Source organism: Gadus macrocephalus, chromosome 19, assembly GCF_031168955.1.
Source record: "Gadus macrocephalus chromosome 19, ASM3116895v1".
NCBI lineage: Eukaryota > Metazoa > Chordata > Actinopteri > Gadiformes > Gadidae > Gadus > Gadus macrocephalus.
The window spans coordinates 955,705-974,197 of record NC_082400.1 but is presented as its reverse complement, the minus strand read 5'-3'; the positions used below and the strand labels follow the sequence as shown (position 1 = coordinate 974,197).

The 18,493-nt window shown below is 44.5% G+C and overlaps 1 protein-coding gene across 1 annotated transcript in view; it reads left to right on the top strand.

Annotated features, from left to right (window-relative positions):
- LOC132447845 (uncharacterized) overlaps positions 1–18,493 on the top strand; it is a 103,371-nt gene that overhangs the window by 20,672 nt on the left and 64,206 nt on the right. The gene's annotated exons all lie outside the window — the stretch shown is intronic.

The window sequence follows — 18,493 nt, the reverse complement described above, 5'->3', positions numbered from 1 at the left end:
TGTTCACACCATGGTTCACATCCAGCTGCTCACAGAACAAGTTTAGCGCGCCACCGCTCCCCTCACACTTTTTCATATAACTTTTTTTCAGCACTAGGTCATATGAGCATTAAATAAATGCTGCGTCTCAAAATGCCTTGGACAGCAGCGACGATGACCCGCTTTGCCACGGGCCGAAACAGTGCGGAGCGACCACAGCCAGAGCGAACACAGCGGGGCAGAGGAGTGTCAGGAATCGTCTTTTGTGTACACATCAGTACGGCCTATTTGCACTACTGTTTAGTGGCAATGCAGTGTTTTATTCTATGCCTTTTAATTTTCGTATATTATTTCAATGAATACAATTAATTTATTTATAAAAACAAGATCTGGTCTTCAAATCTTTTTTCCAAACATAGGTCGGGTTTGTGTTTATATTCGGACCAATACGGTACAGCGGGCGCTCACATGACGTTAAGCATTTCCTGGTGCATAATGTGACGCTTCAGAACCTAAAATCCCGTTTCTCCCTGTTGACACAACACATAACCGGCGTTTTCAGAAATCTCCACTTTGGCCGGAGTTTTTAGAAATAATCTTTTCTGTGATAAGACAGGGCCTCAGACAGGGGGTGCGGCAGCACCCCTACTTCCCGCGGTACTGTTTATAATTATCATAATTCGTTCTTGTGTTTTCTTCTTCTCCTTCTTCAACATTCTTCATTCGCTTCTGTCACAGCCTTTTAAAAATGGCGCTATTATGCTGTAAAACCGGAAATGTGAGACTCGTGAAAGGATGTGGTTAGCTGGCCAATCACAGGGTGTGTTCGAAACCGCGTACTTGCTTACTACTCCTACTAACTATGACGTCAAATTGAGTAAGCAGAACGTAGTAAGCGGGTTTTAGGTAAGCGAGTAGTATCCGAATGTCTTCTACTTCCGGAAAGATTTTGAGTAAGCATCGCTAGCTTACTAGACGTACTCAACTGCCCCAGAATGCACTGCGTCTATTCAAAAGAACAGTGGAAGCAATGGCGCTAAACGGGGAGCCGCAGCAGCAGTGCTTTTAATAATTGTTTTAACATATCACCGCAAATCCTTAGGTTGAAGGTGTACTGTGACGTTAAATGTGACGTTTATATATTTATTTATAATATTTATTAACGGCGCCCGGCCGGTAGGTTATTGACACGTCATTTGATTCACGTCATCTGAGGTGGTTAAGTAAGGACGGTCTTCTGAACGTCGATTACTCAAATGGATTACTCAATCATTATTTAAGGATTCGAGAAGTAAGCCAAATATTTAGTAGGTAGTAAGCAGTAAGCAAGTAGGCGGTTTCGAACACACCCACAGTCTTTGCGAGCTGCGTAGGGCCGTAGTGTTTTAGTCGCATAGTCAGGAATTTGGGCCGACGCACTTAAGCACGTAAGGGGGGATATTTTACCGCGCAAGGGGGGGTTATGTATCTTACGTGCTTACGCGTTACGTCTAAAACAGAGCATATATCGGCCTTAACTTGTTGACGGTCCCTAGAACAGGTAGCAGCCAGAACGTAAATGACGTTGTTGCACAGACATCGATGGCGACAACATGTGTTTGTGATTTTCGCGATACGGTGTCCTAAACCGTCCTCAACATACTAAGCCCGTAATGTATTGCACTTATGTTGATGAATCCGAATGGGTGGTAAACCGAGTATCCGGGGAATATCAAACCGGAGGCTAACTTGCACCTGTTGAGGTGGCATGCTCCGGTAGAGCTGCTCTTTAGCATCGCGCTAACCGGGGCTAACAGAGCCTGTCTCTTCCCGTCCTATTAACTGTACTTATGGGAGAGAGCCCGATTAAATCCGGATATTTTAATAAATTGGGTGTTATAGGTTTTAAACAACATGTCCGAGGTTTTTGAATGACAGAAGCTCCGCTAGCTCGATGCTAAAGTGCTAACCGGAGCTAACAACCTGTCCCCTCCCGTCCTCTTAACTGTATTTATGGCTATGCCTTTTTCTCTTTTCAACATGACCAAACACAATGGCCAGAGGACCAGCATCCTTTTTTAACTGATAAACAAAATAATCTTTGAGTTCTACATGTTCTAGAAATGTTCATTAATTGACAGTCCTAATGTTTATTTTCTTGTCTTCTGATTCTTTATTACAGTATGGAAGGGGAGATTTGGAGGTACCTGGTCAGGTCTTGGTCAGCCTTCAAATCCCAGATGTGGAGACTGCAGGGATACCTCACAGAGAAGACACTGAAGAGTCATCTCTCATTCATCGAGTGGACTCATTGGTTTGCGAATGACCACAAAGATGCTCCCATAGGCAGATTGCTGCATGGCATTCACCACTTATTCAAATTGAAGAGGTTGAAGCAGTCTTCCTTGTGGTCACTTGCCATAACAATGTCATGTGTTTTATGAAAACATCATCACTAACATTTAAATTGAGTTGATGTGGACGGCTCTTTTTTTTGTCCGATTTCTTCAGTGTTCAGTGCCTGTTTGTGAGACATGCATTGTTTGAAAGATAAGCCTTTGATTTTGTTTAATTTTAATATGCCTTTCATCAACAGTGGTTTGGGGTTTTATAACAACAATTAAAGTGCTTAACTACTGGTGAACGATGTTGCAGAACATATATGGTTTGTGTTGATTGCATGGAAAAGGGAATAACCAGTTACAACTTATATGGTAAGAGCCTGGTAATACCATGGAAACAAACAAGGCTTCCTTTTACAGTTTCAGCTTACTTACTGGGTAAATTGTCGTGTTTTACTTGGTAACGTCGCAGAACGTACATGGTACAAGTTTGTGTTGACTGCATGGAAAAGGGAATAATGTATTACAAATTATATGGTAAGAACCTGGTAATACCATGGAAACAAACGAGGCTTCCTGTTACAGTACAGTTTCAGCTTAATTACTGGGTAAATTGTCGTGTTTTACTTGGTAACGTCGCAGAACGTACATGGTACAAGTTTGTGTTGACTGCATGGAAAAGGGAATAATGTATTACAAATTATATGGTAAGAACCTGGTACTACCATGGAAACAAACGAGGCTTCCTTTTACAGTACAGTTTCAGCTTAATTACTGGGTAAATTGTCGTGTTTAACTTGGTAACATCGCAGAACGTACATGGTACAAGTTTGTGTTGACTGCATGGATAATGGAATGTATCTATTATAAATTATATGGTAAGAACCTGGTAATACCATGGAAACAAACAGCTTTGTACCCAGTATTTAAGAAGATGTACCATATCACTAGAGGAAAACTGTTCCTGCAGAGGTTTTTACCAGGTAAGTAATTCCATAGTGGTAAATCGAATAAACCCTTTCTAAATGGGTGTAGCTACGAATAATAACTAAGAAAAAGTATTTTATTGGAAAGCACTATGCTAATTTCTAGATAGTACATCATTAAACTTGGGCTGTTAACAACATAAACCTTGGATAATAGGTGTTTATAAGAATTGGTTGCCTAATTTCCTAGGAAGTACACAATATCGGAGTTATTACCAACCTAAAACAGTTACAACTACACGCTACTTAGTTGAGTTGATGGGTAATAGTGGAGGTTTTACTTAGTACTTCAGCTGTAATTCCTCTATTTACCTTCTTATTACCAGTGGTAATTACACAGTAATACACTATAATTTACCGGATAATTCCTCTGTATTTACCTTCTTATTACCAGTGGTAATTACCCAGTAATACACTATGATTTATCATATATTTGCTGGGTAACTACCTCTGTATTTACCTTCTTATTACTAGTGGTAATTACCCAGTAATACACTATGATTTACCATGTATGTACCGGGTAAATACCCAGTAATTAGGGGACTGTAAAAGGAAGGGTTACCGAGGAAGTTTATTTTGATTCGAGCAGCACCTTTTGACTGAAGCGGTAGTGTTTTCTACGACAGCAGAGCATTGATTTAATATTCGGATTCGGTAAACACATGATGTCCCAGTCTGCCCGCAGTTAATTGTTCCAATGAGAAATCGGACCTGGCCGAAGGCATAAGAAAAACTATATAAAAATAGCAGTTGATCATTGTGTTGTCATTTAATTCTTCCCTCCTTACGAACCTAGACACTAGTCCATATCTAGATATTCTTATGCCCCACTAGGGCTACATAAAACAGCGAGCTAGCCAGGAGGGATTTATTTGTGACAAAACTGCACTTTTGCAACCTTGACAATTAAAGTGAACCACATTTGAGCAACTTAAGGTTAAATTGCCATTAATTTGAACTGACTTTCACTTTTTTTTTTTGATAATTTTTTTTATTTGGAAATGTACATGAACACAGAATACACTGAGCATACATTTTAACAGGCATATCCATAGTTTTTTTTTGTTTTTTGTACATACACATACAAACAACATCCCACCCACCCCACCCACTTGAACATGTAGTACACACACCTAGAATAACAAAAAAAGAAGATAATAGGTAAAAAAAAAAAAAAAACTACTGTACGCTACTTGATATAGGGTCCTAGTGCAAGAAATATGCTATGGGGTATCAGGTATAGTTTTGAGTTTCCCAATGTATTTCAAAACCGGATCCCAGGTGGAGTAGAATTTGTCCCTTGACCCCCTAAGTGAGTATTTAATTTTCTCTAATTGTATAAAGTGCATCAGGTCACACATCCACAAAGACGCTTTGGGAGGGTTTTTTGATTTCCAATGTAATAATATTCTTCTGCGTGCAAGCAGAGTCACAAAGGCCAAAATGTTTTTATAACTTTTCCTTACTATAGAATGTCTTCGGTCTGTGATACCAAATATAGCTACTGCTGCATTGGGTTGGAAATCAGTATTGAGCGCCTCAGATATTGTTTTAAAGATCATAGACCAGTAAGTGACCAGAGCAGGGCATGACCAAAACATATGGGTTAAGTTGGCAGGGGTGTGATGGCATCTGTTACAACTAGCATCTGAATTAGGATATATTTTAGCTAGTCTTGCTTTGGAAAAGTGAGTCCGGTGTAGAACTTTAAATTGTATTATACTTAATTTTGCACAAGAAGTACTGTCATTCACTCTTTGTAAAGCACAGTTCCACATGTCATCATCCATGTCTTCCCCCAATTCATCTGCCCAGTCCGCCCTTATCTTTGCGATGGTTATGGTTTTAAGAGAAGCTATACAGTCATGTAATCTAGAAGTGAGCCTTTTTTAATTAAACGGGGATTCTAGCATATCATCTAAGTCAGACATTGAAGAGAGAATTGGAAAGTTGGGGTCATGGCTCTTAAGGAAGTGGCGTGCTTGAAAATATCGAAATAGGCTAGATCGAGGAAGGCCACATTTTTGTGATAAGTCGTTAAAGCTGGCAAATACACAATTTATGTACATATCTTTAAATTTAGAACTGCCTTGTCTTCGCCAAAAAGAGAATGTAGCGTCTATTTTAGCTGGGGGGAAGAGGTGGTTATTGCATATAGGGCTTAAGCTAAGAATTTGTTTGAAACCAAAGTACCGTCTCAATTGAAACCAGATCTTCAAAGTATTGATGACAATTGGGTTGTTTGTGAACTGGGAAATAGAAACGGGGAGACTGGAAGTGACCAGAGCCGTGAGAGATGATGAGATGCATGATGTAGCCTCATAGTGGCACCAGTCTGTATCTGGAGTATGAAGCCAAAACATTATTTTTTGAACATTTGCAGCCCAGTAGTAGTAGAACAGATTAGGAAGAGCTAGGCCTCCCTGTAATTTAGGCCTCTGTATAAGCTCTAAACGTACCCTAGGGTTCTTGCCATTCCAAATAAAAGAAATAAAAGCGCTATCAATACCTTTAAAGAAAGACCTAGGAAGGTAGAGTGGGATACATTGAAACAGGTAGAGGAATTTGGGGAGCACACTCATCTTGATGCAATTCACTTTACCTGCCAGGGACAAGTGGAGTGTTCTCCATTTCTTTAGATCTAATTTGACTTTATCAAGTAGAGGAGCAAAATTTTCCCGATAGAGGTTTTTCATATCTCTAGTTATGTTAATGCCCAAATATTTAAAGCCGTTTCTAGACATTTTAAACGGTAAAACATTCACCTGAATTTGAAGAGGCAAGTTGTTAACAGGGTAGCATTCACTTTTACTAAAGTTCAGTTTATACCCGGAGAATTTACCAAATCTTAACAGAGCATGGAGGATATGAGGTACACTAAGACTGGGGTCCGAGACAAATAATAGTAAATCATCGGCATATAAGCTTAGTCTATGCTCTTCTCCTCCTCTAAAAATTCCACTTATTGATGGCAATGATTTGAGTGAGATGGATAAGGGCTCTATGGCCAAGGCAAATAACAGTGGACTAATTGGACATCCCTGACGGGTCGCTCTCGACAGGGTGAAGTACTGTGATTGCCTGCCGTTTGTAATCACAGAGGCCTTGGGTGAGCTGTAAAGAAGTTTAATCCATGAGATAAAATTTGGACCATACCCAAATTTCTTTAACCCTCATAGGGTGTTCGTGTTTTTGTTACACAGGAGGTGCTGCTGGGTCTGGTGGACCCATTGCCTTTTAATTCAACATACTCAAGCTTTTTTTTTTAAATACTCACCAGATGGTTATTTCATCGCAATTGCAAGTAATATAAACAACACAATGGTTAAATTTGTTCACTTTACCTTTGTTAAATCACATTTATGAATAGAGGTGCCACTCGTTTTTGTTTCTTTTTGTATGAAAATGCAACAAAATAAGGACATTTCTCATAAAACAGGCATAACTGGGAAATAATCAACATCATTAGAAATTGAAACATACTCAATAACATCTGTCTGAACAACACATTAAAGCCTTTGAACACGGCCATTATACGTATATCAGACTATACCACATATGAGGGGCAGAGTCTCACTGTGTGTGTATTGCATATGTATTTTTTGCACTGGTTGCATGTATATTGTGTTTTTCTGTCCATCATGGGTCCACACACTTCACAGCGTTTCTTTTTGGCTGACGGGCTGGTCCTACATCTGGCTGCTTGCGGGTTGGTCCTGGGGCTGGCTGCTTGTGGGTTGTTCCTGGGGCTGGCTGCTTGCGGGATGATCCTGGGGCTGGCTGCTTGCGGGATGGTCCTGGGGCTGGCTGCTTGCGGGTTGGTCCTGGGGCTGGCTGCTTGCGGGTTGTTCCTGGGGCTGGCTGCTTGCGGGTTCGTCCTGGGGCTGGCTGCTTGCGGGTTGTTCCTGGGGCTGGCTGCTTGTGGGTTGTTCCTGGGGCTGGCTGCTTGCGGGTTGGTCCTGGGGTTGGCTGCTCGCGGGTTGGTCCTGGGGTTGGCTGCTCGCGGGCTGGTCCTGGCTGCTCACGGGATGGTCCTGGGGCTGGCTGCTTGCGGGCTGGTCCTGCCTGCTCACGGGATGGTCCTGGGGCTTGCTGCTCGCAGGCTTGTCCTGGCTGCTGAAGGGCTAGTCCTGAGGCTCTTTTACGTTTTGGAGCTGGCTGATGCTCATCCTCCTCTTCAAACTTGGTGTCAGACTCTGAAATGTTATCCTCACTTTCCGAAACTATTTCCTCTGCATCACCATCAAAACCCTCTGTCTCTTCAAATATCAACTGTAAGGCAGTCTGAACAGAGAATCGCTTTGCCCTCTTTATCAGTTGTGGTATGGAACCACGCTGACAGAGCTTTTTTATAGTGTCAGGTCCCCAAGCTTGATAGTGTTGGGTGCTCCAATTTTGCAACCTTGTGCGGGAACAGTGGGTGCACACTGTGGGTGCTCACACCAAGGGCCCATTCACCTGCTTTACTCTTTCCCCCTCTCTCTTTCCCTCTCTCTCTCACACACACACACACACACACACACACACACACACACACACACACACACACACACACACACACACACACACACACACACACACACACACACACACACAAATGTGATGGGGGGGTATACAGGGGGGGGTCATTGAAAATGTTTTCTGATTCATGTTCCTCACAGAAAATGAGCCAAAGCCAATGAATCTTAGTTCAAAAAAATAATTATTTGTATCACTTTTATAAAGCTAAAAACTGAAAACGGGTCCCACAGACCCGAACACCTTATAAGGGTTAAACACGTGAATAAATATTCCCACTCAACCGTGTCAAAAGCTTTCTCTGCGTCCAGCGAGATGACCACCTCAGGTACCTCACTGGACGCAGGGGAGTGAATAATATTCAAAAGCCGTCTGATATTTGTAAATGAGTGTCGACCCAAAATGAAACCGGTTTGGTCAGCAGAGATCACATCAGTCATTGTGGTTTCTAGGCGTAGGGCAAGAGTTTTAGCTAGGATCTTCACGTCACTGTTTAGGAGGGAGATGGGTCGATATGAACCACATTCTGTATTCTCTTTACCTGGCTTAAGCAGGAGAATAATCGATGCCTCAGTGAGTGTTTGTGGTAATGACCCACGGGATATAGAATCCATAAACATTTCAAGAAGAATTGGGGATAGTTTCATAGAAAAAGTCTTAAAAAATTCTATTGGATAGCCGTCGGGGCCAGGTGTCTTACCACTTTGCATTGCCATTATTGCGTTAATAATTTCAGACAGTTGCAATGGGAGTTCGGTCTTTGTCTTATCCGTTACCTTTATGGAAGGAGCCTCGGGATCGCAAAATAAATGTTCCATATCAGTTCTATCACTGGTCGCCTCTGATGTATACAGGTTAGAATAAAATAAGGTGAATGTTTCATTAATTTCTCCCGGATCAATAGTTAAATCACCATTTGGTTTCCTTATTTGTGAGATTTGTTGAGAAACAGATTGGGACTTAAGTTGGTGTGCTAAAAGACGGCCAGCTTTTTCTCCATGCTCATAGGCATATCCACGTGATTTTAACAATTTTTTTTCTGTTTTACCGGTTGACAACAGGTTGTATTGAGTTTGAAGGTCAAGCTTTTTTTTTATAGAGTTCAGGGGATGGAGACGTAGAGTACTGAGAGTCTACTGTGCTTATTGATTTAATAAGCTGGTCTTGTTCAAGTCTACGCATCTTATTGATTCTTGCTGAGTATGATATAATCTCACCTCTGATCACAGCCTTCAGTGTCTCCCAAAGCAATGAGGAGGAGATGTTATCTTTTTTATTGGATTCTATAAAGTTATCAATTTCTTTGTTTATCAAATCACAAAATGAACTGTCAGCCAGTAAGGTTTTGTCTAATTTCCAAGGAGGGCGATCCGAATTGTTAGGAGGAAACAAAAGATCTAGTAAAACTGGGGCGTGATCAGATTCAACTATGGTTGAATAATCTACATTTGTGACAAAGGGAAGAAGGTTTCTATCAATAAAAAAATAGTCTATTCTGCTGTATGAGTGGTGGACTGGGGAAAAGAAGGAGAAGGATTGACCAAGTGGAAAAAGAGAGCGCCAGGGGTCAACACCTCCTATTTGATCCATAAAAAAAGCTAAAGATTTGGACATTTTTGAAGGGACTGTAGATTTAGGATTAGAGCGGTCCAATATTGGGTTAATTGTGCAATTCAGATCACCCCCTAAAATGAATTGTTGTGAGTTTATGTCTGGTATTAATGAGAAAACTTTACCCATGAATTTATCATCATCCCAGTTTGGGGCATATATATTAACCAAAACGACAGGTTTGTGGAAAAGTAGCCCAGAAACTATGACAAAGCGCCCCTGTGGGTCAGAGATAACAGTGGTAGCACTGAACTGAATTTTTTTATGTATCAATATAGCTGTCCCACGTGTTTTGGAATTTAAACTTGAGTGGAACATATGTCCCACCCAAGCTTTTCTGAGTCTAATTTGATCTTTTAACAACAAATGAGTTTCTTGAAGAAATGCAATTTCACATTTTAAATATTTAAGGTGATTGAATATTCTAGCTCTTTTTACAGGTCCATTCAAGCCTTTTACGTTCCAGCTAATAAATCTTACATCAGTCTTTCTTACATTAGTTCTTTGTTCCATGGTTAATAAGAAAAAGGATAGAATTGCAATAATAACTGTAAAGCAAATAAATGGTCGCAACAAAAAAAGTGTACAGCTTCATGAATGACCTCACTAAGAAAGAGTGGGATAAAGAAATAATAAAAATAAAAAATAAATCTAGTGGTGTACCATCCCATAACCCTGTCCCATACCCCAGACATGGACATAACTAACACTAAGCCTATACTTGTTCCTCTCCCTGAGGCAAGCTGCAGGCATAACACAAAAACTTCCGGTAGAACATCATCTTCTTGCTTCTAGCTAAGAAGGCTCCCAGTAATGTATATTATAATAACGAGCTTAACACAAAGGCCATGAAGGCAAAAGCAGGGCTAAGGGGACAAAAATATTATAAAATAATAATTAGACGTTAAAAAAATATATATATATATGCACATCCATGTAATGGGAAAGCTATGTGTCCCCTTCTCTTTTGTTCCCCCTAAGTATATATTAGCCCATACATAACATGAACGTAAGCACACAGTAACACAAGATCCGGGCCACTTTTTTTCCCCCTCCTTCTAAACATGTTATCCCAAACGTAGCGTGGGTGAAAGCTCAGTACCTTAAAATCCAGGGCGTATGTCAGAATAGTTGCAAAGGCAGTTACGCACGTACACAGTAGAGCAGGGATGGGCAACTGGCGGCCCGCGGGTCGAATTTGTGCGGCCCGCAAGTTCATTTGTTGTATTATTGGTTTATTATCATATTATTGGTTTTTCAGTCGTCATTTGAACCAAACTGTAATTAATTATGTCAGCCGCTAGATGGCGCTCCCCGAAAATGTAAAGGTATGTAGCCAAGTGGATGGTCTTGGAATTACCACGTCGACCTCACCTCCTCTTTTAGCGGGATTTACAAAAAAAAAAGAATTTTACAAACATGAGCGCTCAAAAAAGAAAACTAGAAGCAGAAAATCGCGTTTTCCAGCCAAGATGGGAAACAGATTATCTTTTTACAGATTGCAAAGGAAAACCCATGTGTTTAGTGTGCTTGGAAACAAATCGGCAATGAAGGATTTTAACTTGAGCCGCCACTACAACGCCACGCACAAAGAAAAGTATGACAAGTACACCGGAGCTGCCAGAGCCGCTATCGTTGCTGATCTCAAGCGAAAAATACACCGTCAGCAAAGCTTTTTTACCAAAGCCACGACCACACAGGAATCGTCACTGAAAGCATCTTATGTTGTTTCCCTTGAGCTTGCTAAAGCAAAGAAGCCCCTGTCAGATGGTGAAATGGTGAAGCGATGTGCAGTTGAGATGGCGAAAGCTTTTGGAGACGACAACATGGCTAAGAACTTTTAAACGGTCTCTCTGTCCCGACGCACAGTGACCAGAAGAATTTTTGATATTCAAAATCATGTCGAGGGAAAGCTCAGGGAAATCATGAACGACTGCAAGTACTTTTCCTTAGCGCTAGATGAGAGTACAGATGTGATGGATGTAAGCCAGCTCCTCATCAACACACGAGCAGTAAACAGTTCATTTGAAGTGCATGAGGAGTTATTGAAACTGGTGTCTTTGCATGACACTACCAAAGGACAGGACATTTTCAACGCTGTTGAAAGTGTTGTGAGTGAGCACGGAGGCTTTGACAAGCTATCAGCTGTTGTTGCTGACGGTGCGCCATCAATGCAAGGAAGACGCACTGGATTCGCCGGGCTTCTCAGACAGAGTGGCGTTGACTGTCCAATACTGCACTGCATCATACATCAGGTTGGTAACGTTATTTTCAGCTATTGTTATCGGTGATAAATAGGGCTGCCCCCAACTAAAAACTTTCCTAGTCGTTGCCACTTTATTCCGGTTATCGACGAATGGTTCGCGGTGCTGTCAGAGATCGGCGGCGGAGACAGGCACGGAGCGGCCGGGCAAACGCTTGATCCGTTATTTTCTGACTGAACAGCCTCCTGGAAATTATATTTTATCATTCATAAAATTATAAACTGACGAAACTCGTTAAAGCAAGTCATTTGGTGCTTTAAAAGTCACGATTTTAATCTGAGACAGATTCCACTTCTCTTCCCGCGTCCTTTCTGGTCGACTAACGTTTGTTCGCCTGTGAGGCAGCCCTAATTATCAATGTGTTTGTCTTAGTGAGATTTAAAAATAAATAATGACGACAATGTTGGTGAATCCAATTTATTTTATATTGCAGGAGGCCCTCTGTGCCAAGTCTATGAACTTCAGCCATGTCATGGATTTAGTAACGAAAGTTACCAATCTCATTCGAGGAGGAAACAGGTCTCTTAATCATCGGAAGTTTGTAGCCTTTTTTGATGAAGTGTGCGCGGCGTACGGGGATTTACAGATGCATACGGAGATAAGGTGGATGAGCCGCGGGAAATGCTTGGAGAGGTTTTTTGCACTGCGCTCTGAAATCCCTGTATTTCTCGAGGAGAGCATACGATGTGACACCAGTGCGTACTGCAGTCAACTCAGGGACACTGATTTTCTCTGTGACATTTTCTCTGTGACATGACATTGCAGACATCACATCTCATCTCAATCGCCTGAATTTGCAGTTGCAGGGAAGAGGCCAAACTGTGTCGGATCTGTATGCACACATGAACGCGTTTAATGCTAAACTAGCCCTGTTTAAAGAAGGCTTCCAATCCGACCGTCCGAATTTGGCACACTTCCCCTCATGTGAAGAGATGCGCAAAGATGCTCCCGAATGCGAGGAAACCATGCAAACCAAGTACAAAGCAGAAATCAAAAAACTGCAGCAGCAGTTTAAGAGCCGCTTCCAAGACTTCTACGCCATGCAGCCACGCATCGCGTTGTTCATTGACCCGCTCTCTGCTGCTGTCGGCGAGCAGCCCCCTGAGCTGCAGCTTGAACTGTGCGAACTACAGGCAGACCCGTTTTTCCAAGCAAACCGCAACGAGAGGGGAATCTCCTTTTGGAGACTGCTACCAGAGTCCCGATTTCCAATCCTCAGGGATTTTGCACTTTCGATGGCCAGCATGTTTGGGAGCACTTACATCTGTGAGAGCAACTTCTCAATGATGAAGCACATCAAGTCCAAAGAACGAAACCGACTGACCGATGAGACACTCTTCCAGCTCATGCAGATTGGATGCACCAATATTGAGATTGACATTCAGTCTATTGTGCGCCAGCAGGAGAGGCCACAAGTGTCTCATTAAGACAGGATTTTACAGAGGTAACAATTTTAGAAATATCATTTGAAAAAAAAAGAATTGCACTATTAGAGATAGATATGTTTTGGTTTTTGTAGCAATATTAGATAATTGTTTGAGGCCCCATTGCACTGAAATAATATATGACTCAAAGAATGTGGATTTTTTCTTTATGTGTAAAGTTCACAACTCACCCATGGTGAAATGTTGATTTTTCTTATGAAAATATAAATGTTATTGTTGGAATATGGATTGTTCTTAAAAAATAAATATGTAAATTGAAATGTTCGAAATGTTGGCCCACTAGTGAGCCTTGTTTGGGTCATGTGTTCCTGACTGAAAGAGCCAAATTGTCTGTAATGTTTGAAAATTGGTATAATAAACTTTGATTGCCAGTATATTTGTTCTATTTATTAAATTAGTTAGCTATAGTAGGCCAATTAAGTGACAAGGTTATAATGGTGAAAGTGCATGTTGATATACGTGGCCCTCTGGTAGTGAGAGGAAAATTTGTGTGTCCCTCTGGTAGTGAGGTGAAAATTTGTGTGGCCCTCCCTTTTATCAAAGCTGCCCATCCCTGCAGTAGAGTATGCGTTATTTACCGTCCGTCTCCAGGCCAAACAGTGAAGACAAACACTGCCGCATTATTACTCTTTACCAATCCTCTGATCATAGAACCTCTGAGCTTCATCAGGTGAGTCGAAGGTGAGCACGTCGTCCCCGTGTGTCACGCGTAGCCTGGCGGGGTAGATCAGGTGGAACCGGACGTTCTTTTGGTAAAGGGCTTGCTTTATCCCGTTAAATGCAGCGCGCTTTTGACTTTCACTTTTATTGGTACATCATTCTTACAGAATGGAAGTTGTGAAATCACAGAATGTTAAGGTTCTGAACGCTGTTTAAGTCAGTGGACTTACTCGCATAGAGACAGACAATGAGGTTTTTGACTTTCTGACACAGTTTGGTCCTGTAGCAAGAATGATTGACGTGCCTTCCGTTGGTAAAGAAGTAACTGTTATTGTCGAGTTCCAACATGAGGCTACCGTTAAAGAACTTGAGAAACTATACTTCCCTTTTGAACGATCTTGCACTGCAAAACCAGAAATTGTGCACCGTATTCAAAGCCTATCAAGTGTCTATAGTCATGCAGAAAGTTCCTCAGTAACTGAACCTACCTGTCTGAGCTGAGAAATTTAGCAAAAATGAGCAACAGGTCTTTGGAAGACATTTTGAAGGAGGAGATGGGTAGGATAGGAGAGTCTGTCGGGAGGGAGGTCCCAGTAACTGTTGCTGAAACCCCTGTAGAACAAGAGACATTTCCCCCCACAGATGAGCCCCAAGCTACACCACCTTTCTCCCCTGCTAGTGAACATGTACTCCCAGTAAGTGTCACCCCTCAGCCTACTGAGACTTGCCCAGAAACCTTTTAATATGAAGGTAAGACAATGCAAACCTCTCAGATAACATCCGAACTACTCAGCACGCCTGAGGTGCAACGTGTAATTGTAGAGCACATCATAAAAAGCAGTGAGCTGGCATCTCATTCAAACTTGTCTTATAAACTGTGATGGAAAATCTACATGTTGTTACGTGGTCTATCTGTGAACTTAAGTTTTGTTACTATTTTGTCATCTCATCTCATTTTCGTCCGCTTATCCGGGGTCGGGTCGCGGGGGGAGCAGCTCGAGCAGGGGGCCCCAGACTTCCCTTTCCCGGGCCACATTGACCAACTCTGACGGGGGGATCCCGAGGCGTTCCCAGGCCAGTGTTGAGATATAATCTCTCCACCTAGTCCTGGTTCTTCCCCGAGGTCTCCTCCCCACTGGACGTGCCTGAAACACCTCCCAAGGAAGGCGCCCAGTGGGCATCCTTACCAGATGCCCGAACCACCTCAGCTGACTCCTTTCTAAGTAAAGGAGCAGCGGCTCTAATCCGAGTTCCTCACGGATGGCTGAGCTTCTCACCCTATCCCTAAGGGAGACGCCAACCACCCTTCTGAGAAAACTCATCTCGGCCGCTTGTACCCGCGATCTCGTCCTTTCGGTCATCACCCAGCCCTCATGACCATAGGTGAGGATAGGAACGAAGATCGACCGGTAGATCGAGAGCTTTGCCTTGCGGCTCAGCTCTCTTTTCGTTACAACGGTGCGGTAAAGCGAACGCAATACCGCCCCCGCTGCTCCGATTCTCCGGCCAATCTCACGTTCCATAGTACCCTCACTCGCGAAACAGACCCCGAGGTACTTGAACTCCTTCACTTGGGCTAAGGACTCATTTCCTACCCGGAGTAAGCAATCCATCGGTTTCCTGCTAAGAGTCATGGCCTCAGATTTAGCGGTGCTGATCCTCATCCCAGCCGCTTCACACTCGGCCGCCAGCCGATCCAGTGAGTGCTGAAGGTCACAGGCCGATGATCCCATGAGGACCACATCATCTGCAAAAAGCAGTGACGAGATCCTCAGACCACCGAACTGCAACCCCTCCCCACCACGACTACGCCTCGATATCCTGTCCATGTATATCACAAACAGGATTGGTGACAAGGCGCAGCCCTGGCGGAGCCCAGCACCCACCGAGAACGAAACTGACTGGCTGCCGAGGACGCGAACACAGCTCTCGCTTTGGGAGTACAGGGATTGGATGGCCCTGAGGATAGACCCCCTTATCCCATACTCCCGCAGCACCTCCCACAGTTTCTCCCGGGGGACCCGGTCATACGCCTTCTCCAGATCCACAAAACACATGTAGACCGGATGGGCATACTCCCAGGCCCCCTCCAGGATCCTTGCGAGAGTGAAGAGCTGGTCCGTAGTTCCACGTCCGGGGCGAAAACCGCATTGTTCCTCTTCAATCTGAGGTTCGACGATCGGCCGAACCCTCCTTTCCAGCACCTTGGAGTAGACTTTACCAGGGAGGCTGAGAAGTGTGATACCCCGGTAATTGGCACACACTCTCTGGTCCCCCTTTTTGAACAGGGGAACCACCACCCCGGTTTGCCACTCCTTTGGCACTGTACCCGACTCCCACGCGATGTTGAATAGGCGTGTCAACCATGACAGCCCCTCAACACCCAGAGCCTTTAGCATTTCTGGCTGGATCTCATCAATCCCTGGGGCTTTGCCACTGCGGAGATGTTTGACTACCTCAGTGACCTCCACCAGGGAAATTGACGACGAAACACCATCAACCTCGAGCTCTGCCTCCAACATAGAGGGCGTGTTATTCGGATTCAGGAGTTCCTCAAAGTGTTCCTTCCAACATCCGACGACCTCCTCAGTTGAGGTCAACAGAGTCCCATCCTTACTGTACACAGCTTGGACGGTTCACCGTTTCCCCCTCCTGAGGTGCCGGATAGTCTTCCAGAAACACTTTGGTGCCGACCGAAAGTCCTTCTCCATGGCCTCTCCGAACTTCTCCCACACCCGCTGCTTAGCCTCCGACACGGCAGCAGCTGCAGCCCTTCGGGCCTGTCGGTACCCTGCAACCGAGTCAGGAGTCCTCCAGGATATCATATCCCGGAAGGCCTCCTTCTTCAATCGGACGGCTTCCCTGACCACCGGTGTCCACCACGGTGTCCGAGGGTTACCGCCCATTGAGGAGCCTAAGACCCTGAGGCCACAGCTAGCCACCGCAGCTTCAGCAATGGAGGCTTTGAACACCGCCCACTCCGGCTCAATGCCCCCAACCTCCACAGGAATGCTAGAAAAACTCCGCCGGAGGTGTGAGTTGAAGATACCTAGGACGGGGGCCTCCTCCAGACGTTCCCAGTTCACCCGCACTACGCGTTTGGGCTTACCAGGTCTATCCGGAAATTTCCCCCATTCCCTGATCCAACTCACAACCAGATGGTGGTCGGTTGACAGTTCCGCCCCTCTCTTTACCCGAGTGTCCAAAACATGCGGCCTCAGATCAGATGACACGATCACAAAATCGATCATTGATCTTCGGCCTAGGGTACTCTGGTACCAGGTACACTTATGAGCACCCTTATGTTCGAACATGGTGTTTGTTATGGATAATCCATGACTAGCACAGAAGTCCAATAACAAACGACCGCTCGGGTTTAGATCAGGGAGGCCGTTCCTCCCCACCACGCCTCTCCAGGTGTCTCCATCGTTGCCCACGTGGGCGTTGAAGTCACCCAGCAGAACTACGGAGTCCCCTACTGGAGCCCCATACAGGACTCCATTCAGGGTCCCCAAGAAGGCCGAGTACTCTGAGCTGCTGTTTGGTGCATACGCACAAACAACAGTCAGAGTTTTCCCCCCTACAACCCTTAGGCGCAGGGAGGCGACCCTCTCGTCTACCGGGGTAAACTCCAACACCGCGGCGCTCAGCCGGGGATTTATGAGTATCCCCACACCCGCCCGGCGCCTCACGCCCTTGGCAACTCCGGAGAAGAATAGAGTCCAACCCTTATCCAGGAGTACGGTACCAGAGCTGAGACTGTGCGTGGAGGTAAGCCCCACCAGATCTAACTGATAGCGCTCCACCTCCCTCACAAGCTCCGGTTCCTTTCCCCACAGCGAGGTGACGTTCCACGTCCCCAGAGCCAGCTTCTGCCGCCCGGGTCTGGTCCGTCGAGACCCCTGACCTTCGCTGCCACCCATGTGGCTGCGCACCCGACCCCAACGGGTCTTCCCACAGGTGGTGGGCCCATGAGATGAAGAGACGGGGGGTGCCACGTAGTTTGTTCGGGCTGTGCCCGACCGGGCTCCGTGGCAAACCCGGCCACCAGGCGCTCGCCATCGAGCCCTCCGTCTGGGCCTAGCTCCAGACGGGGGCCCCGGGCTTCCTCCGGGCCGGGTCACATCTCCTCTATTTCCGTTATTCATTGAGGATTTTTGAACCATTCTTAGTCTGGCCCCTCGCCTGAGACCACTCTGCCATGAGAGACCCTACCAGGAGCACAAGGCTCCAGACAACACAGCCCTCAGGTTCACAGGGACACGCAAACCTCTCCACCACGATAAGGTGACGGTTCCAGGAGAGGTTGTGGCTATGTATAGTATTTACGGCTTATTTGTTTGGTCCTGCTTCCTAGTGGTTCTGTGAGGGTAATACAGCTTGTGTGTTTGAATCTGCTTCCTAGAGGCTATGTGGAGGCAGCTTATGTTCTTAAAATATGTAACATTATGAATAGGATGAAGAGTGTAATCATATGTGTTTTCATTAAATCCATGAATCCACTGGCTCACCTGGGATACGGCAGATATAATGTGAATGAAAAGGAATGAGAATAATAGCAGGGAAGGTCGTATCAAAGATCACACGGCTCATTAAATGAGCTTGCGTGTACGTGGATGTGTGTAGATAGCACGTCAGCTGACAGAAGAATAAGTGTGTATCGATTAAGCTGCTAGGGCTGAGGATGATGAGAGAGCATTTCTGACTGG